This window comes from Nerophis ophidion, unplaced genomic scaffold (genome assembly GCF_033978795.1).
Source record: "Nerophis ophidion isolate RoL-2023_Sa unplaced genomic scaffold, RoL_Noph_v1.0 HiC_scaffold_90, whole genome shotgun sequence".
NCBI lineage: Eukaryota > Metazoa > Chordata > Actinopteri > Syngnathiformes > Syngnathidae > Nerophis > Nerophis ophidion.
Genome location: NW_026907012.1, coordinates 202501 through 210000, shown reverse-complemented (window position 1 = coordinate 210000; position 7500 = coordinate 202501).

The following is a 7500-nucleotide window of genomic DNA, read 5'->3' as shown; positions in this document are numbered from 1 at the left end:
ATTTGATGGAAGTCAGCAACAAAAAGCTGGATTTTTTCTAAGTGTCAAGGAGGGTGTCGCTTCCAGAAGGCCCACCTGCCTTGGATCACCACCCGGTTAAGAAAAATGAAAAAAGTCCCTCTAGTTAATGGAAGTCAGCAACAAAAAGCTGGAATTTTTCTAAGTGTCAAGGAGGGTGTCGCTTCCAGAAGGCCCACCTGCCTTGGATCACCACCCGGTTAAGAAAAATGAAAAAAGTCCCTCTATTTGATGGAAGTCAGCAACAAAAAGCTGGATTTTTTCTAAGTGTCAAGGAGGGTGTCGCTTCCAGAAGGCCCACCTGCCTTGGATCACCACCCGGTTAAGAAAAATGAAAAAAGTCCCTCTAGTTAATGGAAGTCAGCAACAAAAAGCTGGAATTTTTCTAAGTGTCAAGGAGGGTGTCGCTTCCAGAAGGCCCACCTGCCTTGGATCGACACCCGGTTAAGAAACATGGAAAAAGTCCCTCTATTTGATGGAAGTCAGCAACAAAAAGCTGGATTTTTTCTAAGTGTCAAGGAGGGTGTCGCTTCCAGAAGGCCCACCTGCCTTGGATCACCACCCGGTTAAGAAAAATGAAAAAAGTCCCTCTAGTTAATGGAAGTCAGCAACAAAAAGCTGGAATTTTTCTAAGTGTCAAGGAGGGTGTCGCTTCCAGAAGGCCCACCTGCCTTGGATCGACACCCGGTTAAGAAAAATGAAAAAAGTCCCTCTATTTAATGGAAGTCAGCAACAAAAAGCTGGATTTTTTCTAAGTGTGAAGGAGAGGGTCGCTTCCAGAAGGCCCACCTGCCTTGGATCGACACCCGGTTAAGAAACATGGAAAAAGTCCCTCTATTTGATGGAAGTCAGCAACAAAAAGCTGGATTTTTTCTAAGTGTCAAGGAGGGTGTCGCTTCCAGAAGGCCCACCCGCCTTGGATCACCACCCGGTTAAGAAAAAAGAAAAAAGTCCCTCTACTTAATGGAAGTCAGCAACAAAAAGCTGGATTTTTTCTAAGTGTGAAGGAGGGTGTCGCTTCCAGAAGGCCCACCTGCCTTGGATCGACACCCGGTTAAGAAACATGGAAAAAGTCCCTCTATTGAATGGAAGTCAGCACAAAAAAGCTGAAAATATGACAGAGTGTGAAGGAGAGGGTCGCTTCCAGAAGGCCCACCTGCCTTGGATCGACACCCGGTTAAGAAACATGGAAAAAGTCCCTCTATTTGATGGAAGTCAGCAACAAAAAGCTGGATTTTTTCTAAGTGTCAAGGAGGGTGTCGCTTCCAGAAGGCCCACCTGCCTTGGATCGACACCCGGTTAAGAAACATGGAAAAAGTCCCTCTATTTGATGGAAGTCAGCAACAAAAAGCTGGATTTTTTCTAAGTGTAAAAGTTGGGATTTTTTCTAAGTGTCAACTTTTGGTGTACCAACCCTTCCAAAATAAAGTCGGGATTTTTTCTAAGTGTCAACTTTTGGTGTACCAACCCTTCCAAAATAAAGTCGGGATTTTTTCTAAGTGTCAACTTTTGGTGTACCAACCCTTCCAAAATAAAGTCGGGATTTTTTCTAAGTGTCAACTTTTGGTGTACCAACACTTCCAAAATAAAGTGGGGATTTTTTCTAAGTGTCAACTTATATAGTCGGGATTTTTTCTAAGTGTCAACTTATATAGTCGGGATTTTTTCCAAGTGTCAACTTATAAAGTGGGGATTTTTTTCCAAGTGTCAACCTGTAAAGTGGGGATTTTTTTTCCAAGTGTCCACTTTTGGTTCACCATGCCTTCCAGAGTCAAAGAAGCCCCCGAGTGAGACCCAAAAAACCGGACCGAGTGATGTCATTTGGGGTCCTATTTTCAGTCATTTTGTGGGATTTCGGTGACGCCGAGGAGGGAAGCAGGTGTCAAGGGACAGGGGGGTGCCTGTCCCTTTAAGAAGGCCGGCTTGCCGTGGATCTACACCCGGGTAGGGAATTCAAAACAGGTCCCTCTATTTGCTGGAAGTCAGCACAAAAAAGCTGGAAATATGACAGGGGAAAAAAAAAAAAGAAGAAGCTGCAATGATGGCAGAGTGTCCATGTGCCTGTCCCTTTAAGAAGGCCGGCTTGCCGTGGATCTCCACCCGGGTGGGGAATTCCAAATAGGTCCCTCTATTTGCTGGAAGTGCCCCCCCAAAAAGCTGTCCATTTCCCCAAGTTTTTAAGGAGGGAAAAGCCACTTTAAGCCTAAAAAGGAAAGCGGGGATTTGGAGCCCTCCGGTGGACTTCCGCCGCCGCTGCACCCTTAGAAGAAAAAGCTGCACTTATGGCAGAGTGTCCATGTGCCTGTGCCTTTAGGAAGGCCGGCTTGCCGTGGTTCTGCACCAGGGTAGGGAATTCAAAATAGGTCCCTCTATCTGCTGGAAGTCAGCACAAAAAAAAGCTGGAAATATGACAGAGTGTCAACTTTTAGTGTAATAGACCTGCGAAAGTCAAAGTCGGGATTTTTTCTAAGTGTCCACTTTTGGTGTACCAACCTTTCCAAAATAAAGTGGGGATTTTTTCTAAGTGTCCACTTTTGGTGTACCAACCTTTCCAAAATAAAGTGGGGATTTTTTCTAAGTGTCAACTTATAAAGTCGGGATTTTTTCTAAGTGTCAACTTATAAAGTGGGGATTTTTTCTAAGTGTCAACTTATAAAGTGGGGATTTTTTCCAAGTGTCAACTTATAAAGTGGGGATTTTTTCCAAGTGTCAACTTATATAGTCGGGATTTTTTTTCAAAGTGTCAACTTGTAAAGTGGGGATTTTTTCCAAGTGTCTACTTTTGGTTCACCATGCCTTCCAGAGTCAAAGAAGCCCCCGAGTGAGACCCAAAGAACCGGACCGAGTGATGTCATTTGGGGTCCTATTTTCAGTCATTTTGTGGGATTTCGGTGACGCCGAGGAGGGAAGCAGGTGTCAAGGGACAGGGGGGTGCCTGTCCCTTTAAGAAGGCCGGCTTGCCGTGGATCTACACCCGGGTAGGGAATTCAAAACAGGTCCCTCTATTTGCTGGAAGTCAGCACGAAAAAAAGCTGGAAATATGACAGAGTGCCCCAAAAAAAAAAAGAAGCTGCAATGATGGCAGAGTGTCCATGTTGCTGTCCCTTTAGGAAGGCCGGCTCGCCGTGGATCTCCACCCGGGTGGGGAATTCCAAATAGGTCCCTCCATTTGCTGGAAGTGCCCCCCCAAAAAGCTGTCCATTTCCCCAAGTTTTTAAGGGAAACAAAAACCAGGGTTGGGGTTGGATGCATCACACTGTAAGTCTCGGCTGCAGCCAGAAGCAAGTATTAAAAAGGTAGACATCAACCATCATTTAAAAAGGGGAAAACAAATCCATTCATCAATAAATCATATCCAAATGTAAAAAAAGAGGCAGCTCAAAAGAGAGGGTGTGTGTCCAGCAGAAAATAGGCATGATAAACAAAGAGGGCTGGGGTTTGGAGGAGGGCAAAATGTCCCGCAGCCGGCCGCCCGAGTTCCGGGATGCCCAGCACGTCCATAACGCACCCCGCAAAGTCAAACTGGAAGTGGAGGGGAAAAAAGCTGGGAAAGAAGTTAAATGTCCTCAAAGTGTTCCAAAATCAGTCCCACGAGTCCCGCAGCTGGCCACCCGAGTCCAGGGAAGCCCGGCACCTCCGTAACAAGGCCCGCAAAGTCACACTGCAAGTGGGGGAGAAAAGCTGGCAGAGTAGCCAAAAGTCCTCAAAGTGTTCAAAAATCAGTCCCCCACCAGCCCCGCAGCTGGCCACCCGAGTCCAGGGACGCCCGGCACAGCCGTAACGCACCCCGCAAAGTCAAACTGCAAGTGGGGGAGAAAAGCTGGGGGAAAATCCAAAAGTCCTCAAAGTTTTCAAAATCCGCACCCGGGACTGAGTCCAGCAAGTCCCCCCGGTCCCAAAAATGCCATTTTTTTCAAAAAATACCCAAAAAATGCGGGGGCCGGATTTCGGAACCGGCGTACCGCTTTCGGCCCGCGTGCCCTAGATTGGAGACCGATGTCAAAAATGGACGCCGGTCGGGTATTTTTTTCCTTGGGGTCTATAGAGAGTAAATCCGGAGGAAAATTGGCCTTACGAGCAAAGGGAGGGATTTTAGGGGGCATAACGTCCAGCCGCGTGCCTCCCGGGTCCCGGGGAAGAGAAAGTCCAGAAAACTCATAAAATCATGCCCAGCATGGAGATCCACAAGTCCCGCCGCAGGCCCGAGGCTTCCCGGGTCCCGGGAATGACCAAAAGACACCCAGGAGTGGACCATCGAAAGTGGGAGGGAAATGGAGGGAAAGTCGGGAAAAAGGTCCAAAATGGGTTGAAAATCATATGATCCCACCCAGGGTAGAGTTCCACAAGTCCCGCAGCGAGCTGCACGAGCCGCAGGAACACCGGGAATGACCAAAAGGCACCCAGAAGCGAACCAGCGAAAGTGGGGGGAAAATGGAGGAAAAGGAGGAAAAAGTACCAAATTGTTTAAAAATCCTACCCAGGATGGAGTTCCACAAGTCCCGCAGCGAGCTGCACGAGCCGCAGGAACACCGGGAATGACCAAAAGGCACCCAGAAGTGAACCAGCGAAAGTGGGGGAAAAATGGAGGAAAAGGAGGAAAAAGTACCAAATTGTTTAAAAATCCTACCCAGGATGGAGTTCCACAAGCCCCGCAGCGAGCTGCACGAGCCGCAGGAACACCGGGAATGACCAAAAGGCACCCAGAAGTGAACCAGCGAAAGTGGGGGAAAAATGGAGGAAAAGGAGGAAAAAGTACCAAATTGTTTAAAAATCCTACCCAGGATGGAGTTCCACAAGTCCCGCAGCGAGCTGCACGAGCCGCAGGAACACCGGGAATGACCAAAAGGCACCCAGAAGTGAACCAGCGAAAGTGGGGGAAAAATGGAGGAAAAGGAGGAAAAAGTGCCAAATTGTTTAAAAATCCTACCCAGGATGGAGTTCCAGAAGCCCTGCAGCGAGCTGCACGAGCCGCAGGAACACCGGGAATGACCAAAAGGCACCCAGAAGTGAACCAGCGAAAGTGGGGGAAAAATGGAGGAAAAGGAGGAAAAAGTACCAAATTGTTTAAAAATCCTACCCAGGATGGAGTTCCACGAGTCCCGCAGCGAGCTGCACGAGCCGCAGGAACACCGGGAATGACCAAAAGGCACCCAGAAGTGAACCATCAAAAGTGGGGGACAATTTGAGAAAAAGTTGGAAAAAGGTCCGAAATTGATTAAAAATCCTACCCAGGATGGAGTTCCAGAAGCCCCGCAGCGAGCTGCGCGAGCCGCAGGAACACCGGGAATGACCAAAAGGCACCCAGAAGTGAACCATCAAAAGTGGGGGACAATTTGAGAAAAAGTTGGAAAAAGGTCCGAAATTGATTAAAAATCCTACCCAGGATGGAGTTCCAGAAGCCCCGCAGCGAGCTGCACGAGCCGCAGGAACACCGGGAATGACCAAAAGGCACCCAGAAGTGAACCATCAAAAGTGGGGGACAATTTGAGAAAAAGTTGGAAAAAGGTCCGAAATTGATTAAAAATCCTACCCAGGATGGAGTTCCAGAAGCCCCGCAGCGAGCTGCGCGAGCCGCAGGAACACCGGGAATGACCAAAAGGCACCCAGAAGTGAACCATCAAAAGTGGGGGACAATTTGAGAAAAAGTTGGAAAAAGGTCCGAAATTGATTAAAAATCCTACCCAGGATGGAGTTCCACAAGTCCCGCAGCGAGCTGCACGAGCCGCAGGAACACCGGGAATGACCAAAAGGCACCCAGAAGTGAACCATCAAAAGTGGGGGACAATTTGAGAAAAAGTTGGAAAAAGGTCCGAAATTGATTAAAAATCCTACCCAGGATGGAGTTCCAGAAGCCCCGCAGCGAGCTGCGCGAGCCGCAGGAACACCGGGAATGACCAAAAGGCACCCAGAAGTGAACCATCAAAAGTGGGGGACAATTTGAGAAAAAGTTGGAAAAAGGGCCGAAATTGATTAAAAATCCTACCCAGGATGGAGTTCCACAAGTCCCGCAGCGAGCTGCACGAGCCGCAGGAACACCGGGAATGACCAAAAGGCACCCAGAAGTGAACCATCAAAAGTGGGGGACAATTTGAGAAAAAGTTGGAAAAAGGTCCGAAATTGATTAAAAATCCTACCCAGGATGGAGTTCCAGAAGCCCCGCAGCGAGCTGCGCGAGCCGCAGGAACACCGGGAATGACCAAAAGGCACCCAGAAGTGAACCATCAAAAGTGGGGGACAATTTGAGAAAAAGTTGGAAAAAGGTCCGAAATTGATTAAAAATCCTACCCAGGATGGAGTTCCACAAGTCCCGCAGCGAGCTGCACGAGCCGCAGGAACACCGGGAATGACCAAAAGGCACCCAGAAGTGAACCATCAAAAGTGGGGGACAATTTGAGAAAAAGTTGGAAAAAGGTCCGAAATTGATTAAAAATCCTACCCAGGATGGAGTTCCAGAAGCCCCGCAGCGAGCTGCGCGAGCCGCAGGAACACCGGGAATGACCAAAAGGCACCCAGAAGTGAACCATCAAAAGTGGGGGACAATTTGAGAAAAAGTTGGAAAAAGGTCCGAAATTGATTAAAAATCCTACCCAGGATGGAGTTCCAGAAGCCCCGCAGCGAGCTGCGCGAGCCGCAGGAACACCGGGAATGACCAAAAGGCACCCAGAAGTGAACCATCAAAAGTGGGGGACAATTTGAGAAAAAGTTGGAAAAAGGTCCGAAATTGTTTAAAAATCCTACCCAGGATGGAGTTCCAGAAGTCCCGCAGCGAGCTGCGCGAGCTCCGGGACCCCCGGGAATGACCAAAAGATACCCAGGAGTGAACCAGCGAAAGTGGGGGACAATTTGAGAAAAAGTTGGAAAAAGGTCCGAAATTGTTTAAAAATCCTACCCAGGATGGAGTTCCAGAAGTCCCGCAGCGAGCTGCGCGAGCTCCGGGGCCCCCGGGAATGACCAAAAGATACCCAGGAGTGAACCAGCCCAAGTGGGGGACAAATGGAAGAAAAGCCGGGCCAAGTCCAAAAAAGTTGGATTTTTTGCCAAAGTGTCAACATGCGTGATTTTGTCAGAGTGTCCACTTTTGGGATTTTTTCAAAGTCCAACAACGAGAGAGGCCTGGCCTCCAGCCTGTCTAGCCTCTTCCATGAGACACTTGGAAAAAATCCCGTGCAAAAAAAGTGGATTTTTTCAAAGTCCAACAACGAGAGAGGCCTAAGTTCCAGCCTCCTTAGCCTCTTTCTTCCGTGGAGCAAAAGTTGGATTTTTTGCCTAAGTGTCAACATGCGTGATTTTGTCAGAGTGTCCACTTTTGGGATTTTTTCTAAGTCCAACAACGAGAGAGGCCTGGCCTCCAGCCTGTTTAGCCTCTTCCATGTGACACTTAGAAAAAATCCCGTGCAAAAAAAGTGGATTTTTTCTAAGTCCAACAACGAGAGAGGCCTAACTTCCAGCCTCCTTAGCCTCTTTCGTTCACATACTTAGAAA